The sequence below is a fragment of the Vicugna pacos genome, chromosome 2 (genome assembly GCF_048564905.1).
Source record: "Vicugna pacos chromosome 2, VicPac4, whole genome shotgun sequence".
Lineage (NCBI taxonomy): Eukaryota > Metazoa > Chordata > Mammalia > Artiodactyla > Camelidae > Vicugna > Vicugna pacos.
In genome coordinates, this window is record NC_132988.1 from 29,477,808 (window position 1) to 29,503,392 (window position 25,585).

The window sequence follows — 25,585 nt, forward strand, 5'->3', positions numbered from 1 at the left end:
AGCTTTCAGCAAAGCATAAAGAGAAATTGATAAGTGAGTGTCAACTGACTGCTTTCAGTAATTTTCATATTAGCACTTATAAAGAAAATATAAAAAAATACTTCTAAAGCAACTCTGTATCTCCATCAAGGCTATTTTTTAAAAATGTATTTACAACTTTAGTAATCACTGGCTGATGTTAATTGTCTTATTGAAAATGGAATAAAAATGCTAGCTCCATCATATGGGTTTTCATGGTGCTTTGATGATTATTTGAGTAGGAATTTTGATACTCATTGATTAAGTTCCATGTTTTTTTTTCAAAGTGTGATTACAAGAAGAATAAAAATACCATAATGAATCCATGTATAATGTACACTTGGGACTAACTGCAGGGATAAATTACGACACATTAGTATGATGATGGCAATATATAATGGATTGGGGGGTGTGGAGAACTTTTCTTCCATTTACTCATTAATTGCCCTGTAAGTTACCTAATTAACATCTAAAATAACCCAGTACAAAATATTCAGCAAGTTTACATCTTTCAGCTTTCATATGAAAGGATATTTTATCAGAAAATATTTCTAATCTAGTTAACATACAACAAGTTACCATATTTCTCCAGACTAAAAATGCTCAGCGACAAGCATATACTAAATGTTTAAGAGTGTTAGGAGTGATAGGGACATTATAGTGTAGCCTGTTCCCTATTACAAGTGAGCTAAAATTTAATACTGAAATTTTATTTGAAAATTCAAACTCTTGACATCTTCTGAAATATCAAAAAATCAGACAACATTAAGTCAGAAAGTCTCCATAATAACAATTACTATGTAAACTTATCCAGAGCTGAACACAGATTCAGATCTATATATACCAGGATTATCAATCGATAAAAGAAGAAGGTTTGGCTTTAATTTTTGAGCAGTCTCCATTAGTGCAAAAATTGTCTACAAGGTCTTTTAGTTATTCAAGTGTAACTTATATCCACCTTTTTTTTTTAATTATTAGGGAAAGCCTGAATGCACTGACCTAAATTGAAAGCAAGTGTTTTAGGTTGATAACTTAAGTCTTCAGTTCTCAATGAAGCTTGAGTACATGCGTTAGAGAGCTATGTATACTAGAACACCTGATTGTTTCTCTCTGAGAAATATTTTTTACTCTAAGCTTGTGTCGTTCTCTTACCTTACCTGTCCTCTGAGGCTGTTTGAGTTCAGGATCCTTGTTTTATAGTCAGACCAACTTAAATCAAATCCCAGTTCTGCCAGTTACAAGTTATAAAACTTTAGGCAAACCAACCAACTTCTTTGAGCTTCAGTACAAAAGAAAACATAATAATAACAATTGTGTCTATCAGTCAGTGTCAGTCAAGAAAACAGAGCTACTATGAGCCTTATAGGAATAAACCCTTACACATCTTGGGGCTAGGGTGGGAGCAGGCTGGGTAAAATAAACATCTGGAAGGGGAAGCTAGAGGGTCAAAGAAAGTCAGTAATTAGTCTGAAGCACTAGCACTGCACACCTAAAAAGAACTTGCTGGAAAATCCAGGAGGCCAAGCCTGTTCAACCACCAGAGTAGGAGTATGAAGAGGGAGCTTCTGAAGAGGTCTGTGATAAGCTATGGCCTTTGTCTGGCAGCTACTGTTTCTGTGTGTCCATAGTCAAATATCTGGTCTGGATCTGGTGCCACTATTGGCCAACAGGACTATCTTCCAGAAGACAAACTCGACGCAGGGAAAAGGAGCAACAAATTGGAATCCACTGGCACTTCTATTTCTGACCATAACAATATCTGACCATGATAACTATCTGTGAGTAAGGGCTGCTTCCTACACTGTCATCTTCCAAATCTCACCCAAGTTCCTCCCACAGCAAACTCTAACCAAAACTATACCAGAAAGGAGATTCAAGCAACCTGAATCCCTACTTAACCAAACTGACACAGAACAAGCCAGAACAAGAATCTACCTCATAGTTATGAAGATGATTAATATAACATAGTGTGTGTTATCAGTTTTCTCTGAGAGTAAGCCCATGCCAGATTTGAACAAAACCTCTATACCTCTTAGATTTATTCCAAAGGTTACAATTATTCTAAAACCATGTGTGAACAGCGTAATTTGAACTAAAGAATTTACTGGTAAGAGTTTATAATGTGGAATCTAAAGTACCTCATTTGAAAAAATTTCTACCAAATATCCTGTTACCATCACCAAGTTAATTTTTCTCCCTTTGATACCTTGCCCTCTTTTGCAGAACATTTTTGCTTTTTGGGTTCCAATCTTGCTCCATTTTTGGATCTGTCTTATGATGGTTCATTTTTATGTACTGGGTATGTGTCTCAAGGTGTTAAAATGAGATTAGCAGAGTCAACGTTTGAGACTTCATGATGGATTGAAATAATTCTGTTCATGAGCAACGTTTACAAATCCAGTAACAGAAATTATATTTCCCTATTTAACCACAGAATTTATTTTTTTCAGTATTCTGCATTCAATTAATTGCTTTGTTACCTATAGTAAGTAATGTAAGCACCTTTTTCTCTCTCACTCTTTCCCTCTTTCACCTCTTTTTCATCCCTGTTCTCTTCCTCTCTTTCTCACTTTCTCTCTCCCCTTCCCCTCCTTGCCTCACTGTCCTTCCCTCTCTCTCTGAAATCCTTCATCAACTTTTGGTCACCAAAAGTAGATTTGAAGCTAGATACATATATGGATATATAAAATAAAAATTTAAATTATATCATTGTATGACTTTCATATGCTTTCTGAATCTGGATAGAACTAAGAACATAATATGAGAATGGGTACATAAGGAAAGGTAGTACCCTGCACTAAAGTCAGAATGCCCATTTTCTGGCCCTCCCTCTTCCAGGAACAGCTCTGGGGCTGTGACATCTATGTAACCCTCTGTAAACTGGTAACATGAAGCTAGAGGGTCTTCACAGCACCTAACATTCTATGAGATGATGTAAGCAGAGTATAAAAAATAGCAATATGGATTTAGATAAATAAAATATGGTACTGAAACCTCTCTCTCTAGAAAAAAAATGTGAGAATAGAGATAAAAATGGAAAGTGTTACATAAAATCGAACAGCTAATACAGAATCCAAGTACCTATCCTCTGGGAAGACTTCTCAGCATTCTCAATTACACCTCTGTTTGATGTGTCTTTACCATTTTAGACATGTACAGATTATGGCACATAAAACCTTGTTGTAATTATCTCTTACAAAGTTGGCTTCCCCCACTATACTGGGAGTAGAACCATTCTTTCACATCCTTGCAGCATCAGCACCTAGCAATGAATATATAACAGATAGTCAATAGAGGGTTGCATTAATAAATGAATGAATGAATTATTTAGTCATGCTTAGCACAATAAATAGCTATCTGGAAACAAAATACATCAATCTCTCTTTCATCGCATTTCTTTTCTTTTTTTTCAGAAAACAATAAACTAGTCTTTTAGTAGAATTTTACTTCTTTTATCCTCTTATAATGTGTATTTTAAGCACATATTCCTGTAACTAAAGGTTTTTTTTTTTTACATGTTGACTATACTAATAAGAAATGAATCATCACTCCTGAAATTCTTTCAGAATCAAATACTCCGGTTTTAACTTAGACAGGGTTTTATCTAATCTGGGATCTTCTTTGTATATTTTACTAAGTGATCATTTTCTACATCTTATTTATAAATATAGAGACTCCTGGAAAAGTCATATTGAATTTTAAATTAAGAAAAAATTATATATAATCCATGATAACCTGGGAAGCAAATTTGGAGCCATTATATTCATATAAAATACAGTTATATAGAATGTGAATTTAACAAATTTGAATTAATAAAAAGAAAGAATAATAGACAATAAAATTAATCCTCTGTTTCTTGTAAAAATCCTTTATATTTATAAGGCAGTTCTGAGACATTAACTCTATACCTTTACAAGAATTCAGTGATTTTTTTTTTATTTGCCAAGGTATCAACTGAGACTCAGTAAATTACATGACTTGTTAGAGTTCATGAAATTTACAGGGAGTAGTACTGAAACTACAGCTGAGAGCTCCTGATTCCTAGTCCACTTTTCCTTGCATCAAAAACCACAGTTTATCTGTTACATATCAATTTTGGCAAATAAATATATTTTAAGTATACATTCTCTCTCTCTCTCTCTCTATATATATATATCACTATTAATATTCCTATTTTAGTACCTTCTATGCAGAAATACAAGAATGCATAGATATTACATTCTTTAAGTATAAACCAATATAGGTATAAAGCAGTATTATTAAAACTCACAATAATATGGCATTTAAAAATGCATTTGTCTCGATTGATGGAGAATATAATTTAGGTTAAATAACTATGTTTATGAAATTAGTTCAGGATTCATTGGCTGTAGCATGATAACTCATCAACTGCAGTTAAGCTTGCAGGAATTTTAGCAGAAACGTTAATTAACAATAATTTTAAAAACTGCCAAAAGCTGCAGCAAGTTCACTCTGCATTCATAGCAACATGTGCTGGGCTTCAAAAAGAAAGTCATTTCCTAAAACTGTTTACTTTTATGTCATTGAACTCATTATTGAAAATAAGTGAGCAGTATTGATTTGGCTGGTTTAATAATTCAAAATGGTTAAAGGCAATAACAGCATTTGAACAGACAAATATTTCCTATTATTGTTTATTACCAACTTTAACTATAATGACTCAATTAATCCAGACATGGTTTCCCAAAGCAAATTGAAATGCAATTATCAGACCAATATGATGCTAAAGTCAGTAACTTAAACCTCAGGCAGACAATTTTATAAAGTGATATAATCAATATTATAGTCAAGGTGGTGTGTGGTGTTGTTAATTTGCCACAGAAAATACAGAAACTCCATTACCTTTTAAAATATCTCTCAAAATCTACTGATGTGTTATTGGTTGCACTTTGGATAACTGCTTTGCAGCATATGTATGATTTATAAAATAGATTACCTTCATATGCTTTCAATGAGGACATCTGCCACTGTTAGGGAAAAAAAATATGGTTAATAAATACTTGGACTCAGTAGATGTATAAGTGTCTGTATCAACATATAATTTTTATATATCCCTTGTATTAGAGAAATATCTCTACATAATTCTTGTTCATAAATCCACTCACAGGCATCAGCGCTATTATCTTATCAAATTTCCCTTCAAAATAAACTGTTGGCTCTAAAACCAAGTTGTTCCTATATTTGTCCATCATAGCTCTTTTTACATTGAAGAAAGCAGAACACTAACATACCTTTGATAGAGAAAATCATGTTGTCTTCTGGGCATCTGTTTCAGTTATTCATCTTGGACTATGACTAGTATTCTCTATGAACCTTTACAATCCTCCAATTCAGAATTACTGAAGTTTATAAGAAGTAAAATACACAAAGCTAAAATCCAGCTCAAGTAAGGATTGAGACTATGATCAGGAACTACCTTCAGCCAAAGGAAACGCCTATTATTGGCTAATAGTGCACTATGCTTTCTTTCCTTTTTTCTTTTTTTCTTTTTTCAGTATGAAAGCACTCTTATATCCAACCACAGAATAAGAATAACTACTAATTGTTTTTCTGCTCAAAGAGACCTATCATTGGTTGGCAACTAAAGTAGCAAGAATAGTATTTTCTCCCACTCACAGCTTTAAAAATGAAAAGAAAATCTGATGTACTGAATATAGATAAGAAAAATCTTTCAGAGTCAATTAAATTGCTAAAGAAATATTCTTATTTTCCTTTAAATTCTGATTGGTATGATAATGGCCACTGTCCTCAAAGAAATACAATCAGCATCAAATACAAAAGAATGCTGAAATTAAAATACCATTTTGTGTGTCTTCACAAATTTTAAGAAATATTATTAAAAATACATTTATACAAGACTAAATAATGGAAAGATATACTTTAAAAATTAATATCTCCAACCATACACCTTCCAATGTCAACCTTGTGAGAGGACAATATGCTGTGTATTGATGTATATACTTCCACCAAATCCTCCATGTCTGTACAAACAGAGATACACTTTAGTTGATGTTGAATTGTATTGAATCACCAGATTTGCCTTCAGGAATGAAGGGCTTGCCCCAGCTGTTGGAAGTGCAGCTGTAAGATGGCTCTCAGCTCTCAGTTATCCTTGGAATTGTGTCAGCTAAAGAAAACTCCCTCTTGAAAGCTCATGCCTCCTTGCAGGGGTGGTCGACATCTAATGACTGCTCATCCCATGGGTGAAGACTCCTAACTCCCCCATCTCAACTCAGAAGAAATCTCAGGACCATGCCAACTCCAAAGTACCCATGTGGTAGAGGGAAGCTTTTACTGGTTTTTCATCACAGATAGTTCCCTCTTCTCAGTCCTATTTCAGCTCCTTCCTTCCACAAGTGGGGCTGTGAAGAGTACTCCTAATAAACATCCAGCCCACTGATCACCATCTCAGAAGATTTACAGAGAACTCTGAAATAATTTTATACTACTTCACAAACAGACTAACAGCCTTAAGACAGTATAATTTTAATTATCCACCCCTTGCCTTTGTGCTTCTTTTGTCTTGTATTTTACTGCTACCTACACTCTAAACCCCACACTACTTTATTATTATTTTTCCTTTAAATAGTTAAAAATGAGCCCACATGTGGTCATTAAAAGCTGATTAGAATTTTGACTGGTCTCTTGTTTCCTGGTCTATGGTTTATTCTTCCTTTTCTGACTATTCTGCCAAGGATGAGTGCAGCAGTGGTTTTCGGGTTTTTTTCTTTCCTTATAAAGAACTCCTCACTACCTGGACTTAAGTTCACTGGTATTTTTGTCTCTAACGAGTTTTTAAAACCTTTATCTTGAAGCTTAACTTGCCTTCTTGGGTTGTTGGCCTGAAAATTAGATTCTTGTGATTTTATATCTGTAGAGGTCTTTTTCTATTAAGTCTTTTGAACTAATATTTAGACGTTTTAAAAAGGTTTTTAGAGTCAATTTGAGTTATATTTATTTTTTGAAATATTAAAATCCTGAATTATTTTCTTCGTCTCTTTTGAAATATCAAAAATATGGATTAAAGAGTTAATTCTTAAGTCTTAAAACAAATTATCACTCAAGGAACCTTAACTCTCTGCTGTCATAATAACTGCTGACACTAAATCAGGCATATAACAAATTGATCAAAATGAACAGGTAGGTGTTAATGTTTATACCATGTTACAAAATATTATTTGGTACACATTTTGCTGAAATGTATCCTGTGACAGAGTAAATTGGAAAATTAACAAAAACACTTGATCTAAGTCTGATATATTCTTAAATATAAAGTACTGCATAGTGTGTCTGTCAATAGACAATGATCACTTATGTAGAATATAATTTACACCAACATTAGACAACCTAAGATCTCAAGAAGCTAATTCTCTTGTGTTAATTTAAGCCAAAATAATCTCATCAACCAAATTTGTTAGCAACTTTAGGCATATGATATCACAAACCATCTTCTCCATTTAGCATGAAAGTTAGCAAGGACTTCAGAAATCACCATGAGACATGGTGCTAAAATGATAAAATCTCTACACACTGACAAAAGTAATTTGTTACTTACCCCAATGAGTATGAATATATGGTAATAGTCCTACACCAATCTGACACTCTAACCATCACAAATTCTGTGCTCCATATTTTAGTCCTAGTCTCATAACTGGATATACACAAAAATATTCCTGTGGAAATTCTGTGAATATTTTTCACTATTACTAATTATTACTAATATATTCCAGAATTTGGTGGTGATTCTACTGCCCATTATGATGATTCCTCAAAGTACCTTATGATATAATTCTCTTAATGCCTAAAGATATCTCATACAGTGTTCTGGAACAACTTTGCCACATTTCCTTGATAGTTACTTGCTCATTTGCTATGCTTTTTCTACATATTATTTATGTACAAAAAATATTTTGGCTGTATACTGAGATTTTGCCTCATTTTTCCCTTCATTCCAAAGGTATCAAAAATTCTACAAATTAAAAGTTCTGGGTTCAGCTTATTAAATATTCCAGGAAATATTCCAAAGAAGGAAAAAGAATTTGGAAAATGTTTTTTTTTCCTTCTGCTCTGTCTTCTTACAGTTACAAGATATATGTGGAAAATTATATCTAACAGATATACAAGATGTACATGGAAAATTAAGTTAAATACCTGTCTCTAGTCTTCTGCATGTAATACTGCAATGACTAGAAATAAGTTAAATCAGCACTGCCATGCACACCCAGTATATCCAAACCCTTCTCAGAGCCTCTCTTCAATGTTTCTTTTTCTTTAACAATCTCTTTAAAATTTCTATTGTGGCTAAGCTGCTGTACCTAAAAGAAACACAATTCTATTTAATAGAAGGAGATATGTCAGATATTGATCACAAAGGATTTGGGAATTATAGTTACCTGAGGCTTACACTTTACAAAAATTTATCCTTGCATTCTTACCCTCATATCTTTAATAATGTACTGATCAAGTTCAAGAAGAAAGCATATCATATGGTCGATACATGTCATAGAACTGTTTTATGAACAAGGTTGGATTCCTTTCTTGAAACATTATTTCCTGACTTATCTCAACTAGATTTTAGGTTTGAAGGGATGAGATCGTCTAATTGATGGATACTACCATGCGGTCATCATCTTTTGTAGTGGACATATTTCTCTTTTTGGCTGTTCAGTGGCCAACACCCTCTTCCCTGATCTCCTTTGGGGTATGATTGAGAAGAAATGGCCACCTCTCACTACTGTAGGAGCCAGATCCTCCACCTTACTGCCCTTGTATGCATCAAGGAGACTTCTAACCACGAAAGTGTGACAAAAGGCTTGGGAATAGTTAGAAGTCAGATTCATAGCCATCAGTAGCAGCAGTACACAAATCTGCCTGTTCTTGCACTATAATATACTTGCTCTGATATCTGCTGCCTGGCCCTTCAGATCTCCCATAATCCCTCTCTGTATTCCAATCTATCTCTCCTAGATTCTAAGAGCTCCAAAATCCTTTAAATAAAATATTTTTAATGAAGATTTTCATAGTTAGTGTTTATTGCTTGTAACTAAGCCATATGTGCCTGTTCAGTGTGTTTTGGAATTTCTGTATCCACAGTAGGAGATACAGCTGGCTATAAGTACAAATGTTTCTAATGTGGTTGACTTGAGCTCAGTACTTAATATAGGACCTAGATAATTACTGGAAGCACATGCATTGACTCTTTATCTTCAGGAATATAATGTAGACACACTCCTTTCTAATGGCTAACTTGATTAAAAATGTTATTCAGAGCAGGTCCCACTTTGATTTGCATGCTACTAACAACTCCTTAAAAATACTTTGTTATAGATATTACTTCTACTGGAAATAAACTGTATTTCATTCATTTATTTAAAATTCATTCAATAAATATTTATTAAGCTTTTATATGCATCAAAAATCAGACTGATAGTTTTTTAAAACTATTTAATATGCTAATGGCTATAATAGAGAAAGTGTACAACATGCAAGAACAGTGTAAGCAGAGAGATAAAAACTCTAAGAATCAAAAGGAAATTCTAGAAATCAAAAACATATTATAGAAATGAAGATATCTTTGACAGATTTATCATTTAACACAACATAGTAAAGGAAAGTATGAATGAGTCAACAGACTCTTTCCAAACTAAAATACAAGGACCAAAAGAAAAAAAACGAACATCCAAGAACTGTCAGTCCATTTCAAAAGATGTAATGTATATCTAGTTAGAATAGCATAAGAAGAGAGGACAGAAAAGAAAAAAATAATATTTGAAATAATAATGGCCAAAGTTTCCAAATTTAATGAAAAACCCCAAACTATAGCTCCAGAAAGCTTGAGGAACACCAAACAGGATAAATATCATAAGCAGTAAGCAAAAACAAAGACAAAGTAACCCTCCCCAGGAGTGATGTGAGCAAGAGGGCAAGGTAGCAAGCTCCACGTGCTTATTTTTGCATAGAAACATCAAGTAAACAACTACAGGCTCACTAAAATAACTCTACAGGAGTTCTGAAAACCAGTTAAAGATCTATAACAAGCGTGTGAATGATTAACAAAAACAATAAAAAAAACTGCATTCAAAAACATGGTAAGTTTTGTGGCATTTTCACTTGACCTTGCCCCACCCCCCTCCCTGGTACTGTGGCACACAGTCAGCGGGAAGTGACTCAATTCCCAGTTTCCTCCCTTAGGATGCAAGGAGCATTCCCACTCTCAGAACTTGTTTGAAGCATTGTGGTCTGTCTGTGGGCTGCCTGACAGACTGATTTCTGTCCACCTGATTTAGAGATTAGACAGGAAATGGCAGCACAGATTGGATCTCACGCTGAAATCCACAGAAGCTGTTACAGGCCTTCCAGCATATGAAAACTGCAGGAGAACTGTAGACCCATCAATGCCTGGGGGCAAGAGATTATAAGATTAAGATTATAATAGAATATGTAGAGTACCAAAAGAAACAAGGTTGAGACCCTTTGGCAAATTAAGACATTTAAAAGAAAATTGGAAACATAAATAAATAAAAGGACACATACATAGAGGTCCAGATGGGACACATGCCCAGCAAAGACTTCAGAAGACTTGAAACTTCACTCTGGACTGATCTGAAGAGTCAGGGGCCTAATAATTAGTAAAGATCTTCCACACCAGTCTGCAAAGACTGAAAGAGGTAGTAATTTTTTCAAATGCTCAATTTTCAACAAAAGATCACAAGGCATACAAGAAAACAGGGAAACACTGCCTATTCTAAAGAACAAAATAATCCTTCAGAAGCAATCTTTGAAGACACACACACATCAGATTTATTAGACAAAGACTTCAAACAAATGTCGTAAATATTCTCAGAGAGGTAAAGATAAACATAGACAAAGAACTAAAGGAAATCAGGAAAATGATATATTAACAAAGTAGGAATATCGACAAAGAGATAGAAATTACAAAAAAAAAAAAAAAAAAAAAAGAACCAAACAGAAATTCCGGAGCTGAAAAATACACTAACTGAATTGAAATTCACTATAGGGATTCAACAGCAGAATCAAATAGGCAGAAGAAAAATTCAGCAAATCTGAAGATAGGTCATTGAAATTATTGAGTCTGAGGAGCAAAAAGAAAAAAAAAAAAGAATGAAGAAAAGTGAACAGTGAATCCTAGAAGAAAATAGAGGAAAAAACTCCAACATTGGATTGAGCCATACTTTTGGAAATGATATCAAAAACATAGGCAGCAAAAGAATAAAACAGATAAATTGGACTTCATCAAAATTAAAGACTTTGGTGAACCCAAATACACTATCAACAAAGTGAAAAGATGCTCAACAGAATAGGAGAATATATTTTTAAATCATATATCTGATAATGGATTAATATCCAGAATTTATAAATAACTCCCAAAACTCAAGTAGAAAAATAAAAAACAACCCAATTTTAAAAAAAAGGAAAAGGACTTGAATAGATATTTTTCAAAGAAGATATGCAAATGGCCAATAGCACATGAAAAGATGTTCAACATCAGTAATCATTAAAGAAATGTAAATAAAAACCACAATGAGGTAGTGCTTCCATTTCACGTGTATTAGGATGGTTATTTTTTATTTAAACTGAAAACAAGTGTCAGTGAAGATGTAGAGATATTGGAACTCTTGTGCATTGCTGGTGGGGGTGAAAAATGATACAGTTACTGTGGAAAAGAGAATGTCATTTCTCTAAAAAATTAAGTATAATACTACTATATGTACCAGCATTCCAACTGAACCCCCAGAAAATGAAAGCAGGGACTCAACTAGATATTTGTACATTCTGCTCAAAGCAGCAGTATTCACAAAGCCAAGAGGTGGAAATAGCTCAAATGTTCATCTATAGATGAATGAATAAATAAAATGTGATATAAATATGCAATGAAATGTTATTCACTCTTAAAAGTGAATTTTATAAAACCTACAAAATACATGAACCTTAAGCAGAACAATATTCTAAGTAAAATAGGCCAAATACAAAAAATAAATATTGTATGATTCCTCTTCTGTGAAGTACCTAGAATAGTCAAATTTATAGCAAGGAAAAAGAGAATAGTGGTTTCCAGCGGGGGCTAGAGGAGGGAATAAGGGGGACTTGTTTAATGGTTATAAAGTTTCAGTTTGGGATAATAAAAAGTTCTAAAGATAAACAGTAGTATTAATTACACAATGATGTGAAGGTACTTAATGTCATTGAATTAATTATACACTTAACAATGGCTAAAATGGTTAATTTCATGTTATGTTTATTTTACTTCAGTAGATTTTTTTAAATTGCAAGATACAGCAAGAGCATTACTTGGAGTGAAATTTATAGCATTAAATGCATATGTTAGAAAATAAATCAGGACTTCCGGGCAAGATGGCGGAGTAGAAGGACGCTTGTAAGCCACCCTCTCCCACAAATACACCAAGACCCACATCTACAGACCCACTCAGCCAACCAGAGCACCTGCGGAACTCCAACAGATCATCGCCCTCTTCAAAAGATAAAGACGCCAAAAATCTGGTAGGAGAAAAGGAAAAAAGAAAGAACAAAAGGCAAAGCAGCGCGGGACGGGTCCCGCGGGGAGGGAGCGGCAAAGGAGGACTGGCGCTTGCTCGCTGGGTCTCCCCTCTCCAACTGAGAGGCCAGCGGGACGGAGGGGGAGCCTCCGAGATTCGGATCTGTACAGAGCAGCCCTTGTCTGACAGAACTAAGTCAAACGGGCACAGAGCGTCCCCCCGACACCCAACCTGAGACACGGGCCGGCAGCAGCGGGCAGGGCCAGGCTGCATAATCTGGGCGGAGGACGGGGGCGGCTGCACGGAGGAAACTCCGGGGGACTGCAAGGGGCTGGGCGCCGGGGCTGTGGGTGTACAGGACAGAACAACCTGGGCCCTCCATAAAACAGCAAGGTTGATGTGCTCTCGGGGGAAGGGTGCATACCCCCATCTCTGAAAACACCCGGAAACTTTTCAGGGGAAGAGGGGCGGGGCCCAGGCAGAGCCGCCATATTCTCCGGCGCTTAACACCCAGGCGGGGGCAGAGACGAAACCTGCGTCCGCACCGAAGGGCTTAGCAGCCTCAAGGGCCAGACTGAGACGGGCCTACAGCCCTGGGCAGATAGGACCCTTCCATTCTGGTACCCCAGAGAACTTGCTCCACAAAGACAAACAAGCAGCTGGGTCTTGGCTCGGAGCAGGGACGAGGCTGCCCCTGGGTCTTCCCCGAGCCCACACGCGGAGCGCGACCAGGGCGGAGTGCGACCCGGGCGGAGCGCCGACCGGGGCGGAGCGCGACCCGGGCGGAGCGCCGGCGCAGAGCGCGCAGCCGTACAGAGCAGCGGAGCTACCGGCGGCGCAGGCAGGGGGAGAGCGGCCCCCCGCCTGTCAGGCAGGAACACAACCCCTGACCGAGGTGCTGGGAAGGGGCACGACCCGCCCTCCTGCCTGGCCAGTCTGCAACATCTGACTGCGGCATCCAGAGGGGCAGTGACCCGCCCGCCCACAGCAGAGGAGAGCTGCATCTGACCCCGTGTTAGGAGGAGGCGCGATCTGCTTGCCGACAGGTGCTGGGAGCAGCACAGAAGAGGGCGCCAATGGAGGGCCTATGAAAACAAGCTGAGCTTCCAAAACAGGACGAAGACAAAAGGACTTCACATTAAAAGCACACAGACTCCAGGAGAACACCGACAACCCCCCCCTTTTTTTTTTTTTTTTTGGTTTTTGTTTTGCTTTGTTTTGTTTTTTTGTTTTCTGTTTTTGTTTCTGTTTTGTTTTGTTTTAATCGGTTTTTACCTGTTCTATTTTCAATTACTCTCTTAATTTTTACTTCTTAATTCATTTCTATTTCTCTTGGGTTTTGATGTCCTGTTATTGATTAGACACAGGCTTCAAACACATATATTCATCTCCCCACCCCCATTTTTTTTTTAAGGTTTTAAAAGGACTTCTCCACCCGATTAATACTCTGCTACAACCCGTTCTTCTATTATTCATTATACATTGTTTTCAAACCCTCTTTCTCCCTTCTTTTAAAAATCTTTCTCTCTTATTCTTTTCTTTTTTTTCTTTTTTTTTCCTAAGTTCTATTCCTAAATAGGCATTAGATAGATAAAATCCTTAAGATCCAAAATAGACAACTGATACTTCATAAACCACAGTGCCAGAGAGGTATGAGCAAGATGAAAAGCAGAGAAACCTTTCCCAATTAAAAGAACAAGAGGAATCCCCTGAAAGAAAGCTCAATGAAATAGACATCGATAGCCTACTAGATCAAGATTTCAAAAAAGGAGTGATCAAATTGCTGAAGGAATTAAAAGAGATAATGCTTAGAGAAATAAAATATGTCAAAAATGAAATTGAAGCTATAAAGAAGAGCCAAGCAAAATGGGAAAACTCAATGACAGAGATGAGGAATGATCTAACAGCTGTGCAAAGCCGACTAGTTAATGCAGAGGAACGAATTAGTGATCTAGAAGACAGGGCAACAGAAAGCACCCATTCAGAAGAACTACAAGATAAGCAAATAAAAAATAATGATAATAGCATAAGGGACCTATGGGATAATATAAAGCGTCCCAATCTTCGCATAATAGGGGTCCCAGAAGGGGAAGAAGGATCAAAGGGGATTGAAAAGGTTTTTGAAGAAATCATGACTGAAAACTTCCCAAACTTAAAGAAGGAATAAGATATCCAAGTACAGGACGCTCAGAGGGTCCCAAACAGGAAGAACCCAAATAGACCCACACCAAGACATATCATAATCAAGATGGCCAGAGTCAAGGATAAAGAAATGATTCTAAAGGCAGCAAGAGAAAAGCAAAGAGTGAACTACAAGGGAACCCCCATAAGGCTCTCAGCTGATTTCTCTACACAAACACTACAGGCTAGAAGGGAGTGGCAAGATATATTCAAAGCCCTGAATGAAAAAAAGATGCAGCCTAGGATACTTTATCCAGCAAGGCTATCCTTTAGGATAGAAGGAGAAATAAAGAGTTTCACAGACAAAAAAAAGCTGCAGGAGTTTAGCAACACTAAACCCATGCTAAAAGAAATATTGAAAGGGCTATTCTAAATAGAAAAGCAGCAGGATGCTACAGAAATGAGAAACATACAACTGGAAAGGTGATAACTCATGAATTACAAATAAAGAAAACACGAAATTATAAAAGAAGACATACAAATCACTGAGAGTGGGAGAGGGAGGCAGGGCAATATAGAATTTTTTTTCTTTCTTTTTTAAAATTTTTTTAACAGTAGGATGGGTTTGAGATCATGTTATTATCAGTTTATTAAAAACGGGTATAGGTTAATAGATTTACAAAAAAGGGTAACCACAAGTCAAAAATTTACAAGGGAGTCACAAAAATTAAATAAAATCCATGATAATACAAAGGAAAATTACCAAACCACAAAAGGAAGAAGAAAGGAACAAAGAGGATATACCAATTCAACTGCAAAGATAAGTTCAAAATGGCAATAAACACACATCTATCATTAATTACTGTAAATGTTAATGGACTAAATGCTCCAGTCAAAAGACATAGAGTGGCAGACTGGATAATAAAGCAAGAACCTTCAATATGCTGCATACAAGAGACCCACTTTAGGGAGAAGGACACATATAGATTGAGAGTGAAAGGATGGAAAAGGATATTCCATGCAAATGGAAAAGCCAAAAAAGCAGGTGTTGCAGTACTGATTTCAGACAAAATAGACTTTAAAACAAAGGCCATAAAGAAAGATAAAGAAGGACATTTTATAATGATTAAAGGAGTGATACAAGATGAAGATATTACACTCGTTAATATATATGCACCCAATATAGGAGCACCTAAGTACATACAAGATTTACTAACAGAGATAAAGGGGGATATTGATGGGAATACAATCATAGTTGGAGATTTTAACACTGCATTAACATCACTAGACAGATCTTCCAGACAGAAAATAAACAAGGCAACAGAGAAATTAAATACTACAATAGAAAAACTAGATTTGGTGGATATTTTCAGAGCTTTACACCCCCAAAAAATAGAATATACATTCTTTTCAAGTGCACATGGAACATTTTCCAGGATTGATCATGTACTTGGACACAAAAGAAACCTCAACAAATTTAAGAAGATAGAAATTATCTCAAGCATCTTTACTGACCACAATGCCATGAAACTGGAAATCAACAACAGAGAAACAAAGGAGAAAAAAAGAAAAGCATGGAGATTAAACAATATGTTATTGAAAAAACAATGGATCAATGAGGAAATCAAAGCTGAAATTAAAAAATACCTTGAGACAAATGATAATGAAAGCACAACCACTCAAAACCTATGGGACACAGCAAAGGCAGTGCTAAGAGGGAAGTTTATAGCGATACAGGCCTTTCTCAAAAAAGAAGAACAATCTCAAATAAACAAGTTAACCCACCACCTAAATCAATTAGAAAAAGAAGAGCAAAAAGCCCCAAAAAGCAGCAGAAGGAAGGAAATAATAAAGATCAGAGAGGAATTAAATACAATAGAGATTAGCAAGACCATAGAAAAAATCAACCAAACCAAAAGTTGGTTTTTTGAAAAAGTAAATAAAATCGACAAACCTCTGGCCAAACTCACAAAAAAGAAAAAAGAGAGAGCACAAATTAGCAAAATAAGAAAGGAAAATGGAGAAATTACAACAAACAAAATAGAAATACAGAATATCATACGAGAATATTATGAAAAACTATATGGAACCAAACTGGATAACCTAGAGGAGATGGACAAGTTTCTGGAAACATACTGTCCACCAAAACTGAATCAAGAAGAAACTGAACACTTGAACAACCCGATCACTAGAAAGGAAATAGAAATAGCAATTAAAAACCTCCCTACAAATAAAAGTCCAGGACCGGACGGCTTCACCGGGGAATTCTACCAAACATACAAAGAAGAACTCATACCAGTCCTTCTCAAACTTTTCCAGACGATTGAAAAGGAGGGAATACTCCCAAACTCTTTCTATGAAGCCACCATCACCCTGATACCAAAACCAGGCAAAGACACTACAAAAAAAGAGAATTATAGGCCAATATCACTGATGAACATAGACGCCAAAATCCTCACCAAAATTTTAGCAAATAGAATCCAACAACACATAAAAAAGATTATACATCATGACCAAGTGGGGTTCATCCCAGGGACACAAGGCTGGTTCAACATACGCAAATCAATCAATGTAATACATCACATCAACAAGAGAAAGGACAAAAACCACATGATCATCTCAATCGATGCAGAAAAAGCATTTGATAAAATTCAACACCCATTTATGATAAAAACTCTCGCCAAAGTGGGTATAGAGGGAACATATCTCAACATAATAAAAGCTATATATGACAAACCTATAGCCAGCATAGTTCTCAACGGTGAAAAACTCAAAAGCTTCCCACTAAAATCTGGGACAAGACAAGGATGCCCACTATCACCACTCCTATTCAATACAGTCCTGGAAGTCCTAGCCACAGCAATCAGGCAAGAGAAAGAAATAAAAGGGATCCAAATTGGAAAAGAAGAGGTAAAAGTGTCATTATATGCTGATGACATGTTACTATATATAGAAAACCCTAAAAGGTCCACAAAAAAGCTACTAGAGCTGATCGAAGAATTCAGCAAGGTAGCAGGTTACAAAATTAATGTTCAAAAATCAGTTGCCTTTCTTTACACTAACGATAAATCAACAGAAAAAGAAAGTAAAGAAACAATCCCCTTTAAAATAGCACCCAAAGTAATAAAATATCTGGGAATAAATCTAACCAAGGAGGTGAAAGAATTATACACAGAAAACTATAAACCATTGATGAAGGAAATTAAAGAAGACTTTAAAAAATGGAAAGATATTCCATGCTCTTGGATTGGAAGAATCAATATTGTTAAAATGGTCACACTGCCCAAGGCAATCTACAGATTTAATGCAATCCCTATCCAATTACCCAGGACATATTTCACAGAACTAGAACAAATCATAATAAAATTTATATGGAACCATCAAAGACCTAGAATTGCTAAAGCATTACTGAAGAGAAAGAAAGAGGCTGGAGGAATAACTCTCCCAGACTTCAGACAATACTATAGAGCTATAGTCATCAAGACAGCATGGTATTGGTACCAAAACAGACATATAGACCAATGGAACAGAACAGAGAGCCCAGAAATGAACCCACAAACTTTTGGTCAACTCATCTTCGACAAAGGAGGCAAGAATATACAATGGAATAAAGACAGTCTCTTCAGCAAATGGTGTTGGGAAAACTGGACAGCAGCATGTAAAACAATGAAGCTAGAACACACCCTTACACCATATACAAAAATCAACTCAAAATGGATTAAAGACTTAAACATAAGACAAGATACAATAAACCTCCTAGAGGAAAACATAGGCAAAACATTATCTGACATACATTTCAAAAATTTTCTCCTAGAAGAAATAAAAGCAAGAATAAACAAATGGGACCTAATGAAACTTACAAGCTTCTGCACAGCAAAGGAAACCAGAGATAAAACAAGAAGAAAACCTACGGAATGGGAGAAAATTTTTGCAAGTGAAACTGACAAAGGCTTGATCTCCAAAATATATAAGCAGCTCATACGACTCAATAAGAAAAAAATAAACAACCCAATCCAAAAATGGGCAGAAGACCTAAACAAGCAATTCGCCAAGGAAGACATACAAATGATCAAAAAACACATGAAAAAATGTTCAATATCACTAATTATCAGAGAAATGCAAATCAAAACTACAATGAGGTATCACCTCACACCAGTCAGAATGGCCGTCATTCAAAAATCCAAAAATGACAAATGCTGGAGAGGCTGTGGAGAAATGGGAACCCTCCTACACTGCTGGTGGGAATGCAGTTTGGTGCAGCCACTATGGAAAACAGTGTGGAGATTCCTCAAAAGACTAGGAATAGACTTACCATATGACCCAGGAATCCCACTCCTGGGCTTGTACCCAGAAGGAAATCTACTTCAGGATGACACCTGCACCCCAATGTTCATAGCAGCACTATTTACAATAGCCAAAACATGGAAACAACCTAAATGTCCATCAACAGGTGACTGGATAAAGAAGATGTGGTATATTTATACAATGGAATACTACTCAGCCATAAAAACCGACAACATAATGCCATTTGCAGCAACATGGATGCTCCTAGAGAATGTCATTCTAAGTGAAGTAAGCCAGAAAGAGAAAGAAAAATACCATATGAGATCGCTCATATGTGGAATCTAAAAAACAAAAACAAACAAACAAAAACAAAGCATAAATACAGGACAGAAATGGACTCATGGACAGAGAATACAGATTTGTGGTTACCGGGGGGGGGGGGGGCGGGGTAGAGGGTGGGAAGGGATAAACAAAAAAAAAAAAAAAAAAAAGAAAATAAATCAATTAAAGTTAATAACCCAAGATTCCAGCATAAGACACTAGAGAAGGAAAAGCAATTTAAGCTTGAAGGAAGCAGAAGAAAATAATAAAAGTTATAGCTGAAATCCAATAAGATTGAAAATAAGAAAACAATTGAAAAATCAACAAAAGCAAACTTGTTGTCTGAAAAGATCAATAAAATTGATAAACCCCTAGCCAGGCAATCTATGAAAAAAATTAAAAACACATAAATTACAAATATCAGTAAGGAAACAGGGAATACCACTATAGAAGGTGAAAAAATCAAAAGGATAATCAAAGGAATACTATGAATAACTATACCCACAAATGTGATAACTTAGATGAAATGGATCACTTCCTTTTAAGACACTAACTCTCCCAACTCATACAGGGATAAATAGATAACTTGAATATTCTCACATTGATTAAATTGCAAAAAAAATTTTTAAGCATTTCGAGAATGAATAATAGCATTTTTCCTAGAGCTCTATAGCTAACATCATACTTAGTAGGGAGAGAGTAAACATCTTCCCCCTAACATCAGGAATAAGGCAATCATATTCCCTTTCATCTCTCCTATTCAACATTGTACTGGAAATCCAATACTAGTGCAGTAGGACAAGAAAAAGACACAAATTATATAAAGTTCAGAAAACAAGAAAAAAATTCTTTAGTCACAGATGATACAATTGCCTATTTAGAAAATACTTAAAAATCCACCAAAAGAGGGAAAAATAAAACCTATTAGAACCTCCTAGCAGGTAGAGCAAGGCAGCAAGATACAACATCAAATTGTATACACAAAAATCAAGTGGAATTTCATACTGATACCATTTACAACAGCAATAAAAAAAACTGAAGTACTTAGACAAAAATCTAATATATATAGGCTATATCTATGAAAAAAATACAAAGCATTGATGAAAAAATCAAAGCTCTAGATAAATCAAGAGATATTCTGTGTTCATATATGAGAGACAATATTGTTGAGATGCCAATTTTTCCCAACTTGACCTATACAGTCCATGTAACCCCAATCAAAATCCCAACAAGCTGTTTTTTTACATATCAACAAGCTGATTCAAAAGTTTGTATGGAAGTTAAACACTCCAGAATAACCAATACTATCTGAAGTAGAAGAAAGTTGGAAGGATCACAGCATCTAATTTGAAATCTTACTAGAAGACAATAATGAAGACAGAATGATATTGGTGAAAGAATATATATTATAAAGATCAACGGAATGAATAGAGAGCCCAGAAACAGACCCACCAAAAGGCAGTCCATTGATTTTTTTTTTTTAAGGATGCAAAAGCATTCAATGGAAAAGAATAATCTTTTCAGCAAATATTACTGGATGTTCAAAGCAAAATATAAATCTAGACATGATCCTAAAACTACAGAAAAATAAAAATAAATCAATGATCTAAATGTAAAATGTAAAATTGCAAAACTTGTATTTAAAAAACAGAAAATATCCATGACCTTGTTTTGGTGAAAAGTTTTTAGATGCAACATTAAAAGTGTGATCAGCGATAAGAAAAATTGACTAGTTGAACACTATTAAAATTAAAACCTTTATTGCTAAGAGAGTGAAAAGAGACGTCACCTACTATGAGAAAGTATTTGCAAATACGTATCTCACAAATGACTTGTATTGAAATACAGGAAAGTTTTAAATCTCTACAAAGAGCAATAAGAAATGAGCAAACATGGTGCATTTTTAAATACTACAAATTGCTATTCCTCTTTTATTAGGATGGAAAAACAATTAATTGCCACTTACATGATCAATATCCACACTTTGGAATGTGTTAGGGAATAGGGGAGATTAAAAAGCAGAGGGGAGATAATGAAAGAATTTCCATTCCTTGACTGTTTATAGAACAACAAACAGAAATGATTAAAATGTGTTAGTCAATTAATTGCCAGTTGCCAAAAAAAAAAAAAAAATAGCCGAACAAATACCACACCAAGGAGCACAAGTAGATGGTGAACAGCATGCTCAACACCATTCACCATTAGGAAACACAAATTGAAACAAAAATGTTCTACTGCTAGAGAACTATTAGGATGGTCAAAATCATTCTGAAAATATAAAATGACAAATTTACCCTGTAAATCAGATTTTACTTAGATTAGTTCCCAAAGCAAGTTGCTCAACGGAAAAAGTTAAATTCACAAAAAGTCCAGGAAATGCTACATAATATAGTCTGCTCTTGGAGATACACATAGTAAATGTTCTGAAAAATCAAGTAATAAACTAGTATAACTTTATTCAAGCTATGTTCCCCAATCTTATTGAAACATAGAACTCTTTTTCACTGACATATTTTACAAAATACCTGTTAATATTCTCTGTTATACAATTTGGGAAAGGTAGATCTATATCATTATTAACACATGGATTCGTTTCCCTTTCAAAAATACATCTAGCCTTTGTTTTGTTTCTTAATATATATTACATATACATCATTATAATTTTTGGTTTTAAATTGAAGTATTAGAGTTTAATCTTGGTTTGGTAATTCATATTTATCTCTGTGATGCTGGGAAAATCAAGCAAACTCTCTAAATCTCTATTTTCTCATCTGCAAAATGTAAATGAGAATGCCCAACCTATTGGGTTGTTATAAGGATAAAAAGAAATCATGTCTTTAGAGCATTTGACCCACAGTAAGCAACCAATGAATATAAGTTAATTCCTTCAATGTTATTAGCATCCTCATCTTCATTAACGCTAATATAAATAAAGGAAGAGTGACTGGCCTATGCACCCTCTCATTCTCACTTTCATTTTTCTTACCCATCAGCTCTAATGCTAGCTCTATAATAGAGAAAGACATAATTACAGGCAGAACCCCAATGAGAAAGCCAATCTCAAGGTTCTGAAAAAAATGGAGCTGTCCTTTCTGATGGTAAACTTGAGGGTGAGCTGTTATTTTTATGAAGAAAAATAGTATTTGCTTATCAATTCTTAGAATTCAAATTTTGTAGAAAATTTTACACAACAGAAAAATAGTTATTAAATATAAAAATTACTTGCACTCCTGAAGCACAATGTCGGTTCACAACTTCAGGAGTTCCCCAGGTGAACTCTGAAACTGGCCCCACATATAGAGGGTAAGGAGGGACTAGTGAAAGAGGCAGACCACTCTAGATTGATGGGTGTCTGGTGTCAGGTTTAATAAGCAAGGATGCTCTTGGATGGTCACATGAGGCTTGTCTTGGATGGTCATATGATGAGTAGATCTTCACAGCTGCCCACCGGAATCTTAAAAGTTTATCTAGAAGCCTTAACTGGGTTCAGTCACATATGCAGCACAGATGGTCTCAACAACACTTTACTCCTTCAAGGCTATGTCCTTGGACGTTTCCACTGTGGGAACAGTAGGTAGAGCTTACATTTCAAGGACAGGGGAGGGTGTCCTGGGTCCAATTGCCTGGGTCCAGCTGGAGGGTCAACCAGCCATGAAGTGTTCTTGATGACCTCCTCCAGGACACACTTTGTGTCATACCTTAAATTATGTTTACTTACAATAGACTATGACTCTTCCAAGGTCACGAATTCTTAGAATTTATTCAACTCAATTGCAGTTACTCTATACATTTGGTACTATTTAAATTCTTTCTGTTAATAATAGATCTTTGAGACCCATGTTCACTTTTGAAGGAATCTTGGGCAACCTTCAGAAAAGCAACAGTGATTTAAATGTTACCTAAGTGGACAATAAAAAGGAATCTTTCAGAGGAAGTATTCTGACAGCAGCATATTCTGGCTGACCAGGCCATTTCAAATGTGTGTCTGACCATTATTTTAAATTAGAAGGTATACCACCATCTAACTACAGCACCCAAGAATCAAAAGTGACATAGGAATGTCAAAGGAAAATCCACAGACAATTTTATCAGATCTTCTCATCCAGTGTCATAATGCAATGGTATGCCATAAATAATCTGTCCCCAAAAATACTAAAACTGCCAAAATGTGTAAGATAATTTACTATCAAATGTTGTTTTAGCATGGCTCAAGGTTACTCTTATACATCACCCTTCCTTGGTTGCATTCAATTTGCTTTCTTTAATGGGGGAAAAAAGGGACTGATGATACAGGTTCTGCCCTGGAGAGCAGCCCTCACCCCCAGTTTACAAATTCATCAGTCAGATATATTCTATGTCATGATGGAGAGCAGGTTAAAAATCTCTGAACTACAGAGTGATACAGACTAGGATGCTTTCACATTCTAGCGCAGACAACAATTAATAGAAAAAAACAGAATCTTTAAAATTAAAAAGTTATTTCAATTTATTTCTATCTTCTACTTCATAGTTGATAAAATAATTAGATGCCTACACAGTTATTCTGCAGGAATACCAATAAGCAGAGTAATGGAAGAAATGATTCCAAGTATGATCCACTTTGAAATCAGGAGTATAAAAGGTTGTTTTGAATACACCATAGCTGAAGTTTTAGCAAATCAGATACTAATTGTACATAATAATTTGATGTTTTGAAAGTTTTCAATTACCTATTTTTTTCAGATTATCATTTGTAAAAGCAGAATTAGAGCTAACATAATTATTCATACACAATATTTAGCTCACATTGAAGAAAAAAGAATTGCACATTTCAAAGCAACTATGGAAATACTTATTAAATGACCCTATAAGTTCTAGACAGCAACTTGGGTACTTAATATATGAAACATTTGAATACAGTGCAAACAGAGTAGAGTTTGAGTACCCTAATGGAAAGTATTCTTTCTGGTATGTTCATAAATTTGGTTTTGCATTTGAGAAGAATACACAGAGATAAAGTATTTATGTATTCTTCAAACTGAATTACCACAGTGGGCATTAATTTCTACCACTCCGCATAGGTAAATACTTTTAAAACTAAGGATTCCCTTGCTCCCACCTCCCTGTCCCTTGACGCACACTGGGTGTTATTCATCCCATATGAAGATGATCTGCTAAAACAGAGCACTTGTCAACTAAATAAACATTAAGTTACACAATGCTATAATTTCTATTTTCAACTGTGGATCATCTTCAAAACATAAATCAGTATAATATGCACTAATTACATATTTCCAAATTAATTTAAATAAAAGTAATCTAAATATTAAGTGCTATTTCTCATTTTTTGAATAACTATTAACTGAAATTGTAAATATCTCAAACAGCTGTTATCTTTAATAATATTAAGATACCCATTTTTTTGTACTAATATGTCTTTTTGATAGCTTTTTGAGCATCCTGGCTTGGTTTAAACATCTTTTTACTATTTCATGCTGCTGCTCACGTCTCTGGCTAGGGTTGCACAAAATATAAATCGCCACTTCAAATGTCCCCAGCTGCTCTTTTATATCTTGATAGGTCCAATCATTCTCAACAGGAATGCTTGATAGCTTTTTCTAAATCTCAGTTATACAGTGCCATATTCTAGACTTTTTTATTATTATTATTTTATACTATGACATAACAGTTGCTTCCTTTTGCTGATTAAATCAAGCAAATAGTCAATCTTTTAACTTCTTCTTGTTTAGGTTAATTCTCCAAATTCTTTATAAAGTTTATAATTTACAATTCTCCTCAGTATATGAGTATGTACATATATGTGTACCCTACACATATGCTATTAGATAAAAAAGAATTTTTAGCAAACAGCTATTGAACTGTAGGGTTGAAAAGTGGACTAAGAACAGGACATAATACTCAAAGCCACAGCTTTGGGCATTATAACTAATGAGAGGTCCCATTTTAAAAAATTCCTATTGAGTAATAGTTTTTTCCTTGCAAATGAAAGATATATCACTTATTATACCTTTCAAAATAATGTGTCTTAAATAGGCTTCAAAATTTGAAAGTTTTCAGTTGAGATAAAATATTAGAACCCAGAATAACAGAATTATTGTTATTATTGTCTTATTTTATATTCAGGTGTACTTGTTTTTTCTCTATTATTTGATTTAAAAAAATAATAGCACATGGAATATGCAGAAGATGCACATTGAATTGGATTTTCTAAATGTGATGCTATGTAAGCCTAAGTCACAGTGATTCACCACGTCCCTTTTGCAGCCAGCAATATTAATGCCAGCACAGCATGAAGATGAGTCCTG

General features: G+C 35.1%; 1 protein-coding gene across 1 annotated transcript in view; it reads right to left on the minus strand.

Annotated features, from left to right (window-relative positions):
* The window catches only part of C2H4orf33 (chromosome 2 C4orf33 homolog), a 617,194-nt gene that overhangs the window by 137,212 nt on the left and 454,397 nt on the right, over positions 1-25,585 (minus strand). The window contains exons 13-14 of the mRNA XM_072937521.1: positions 4,976-5,006; positions 3,216-3,280 (exon numbers count right to left, since the gene is read on the minus strand). The gene's annotated coding sequence lies outside the window, so the exon portion shown is untranslated. The remainder of the gene's footprint in view (positions 1-3,215; positions 3,281-4,975; positions 5,007-25,585) is intronic.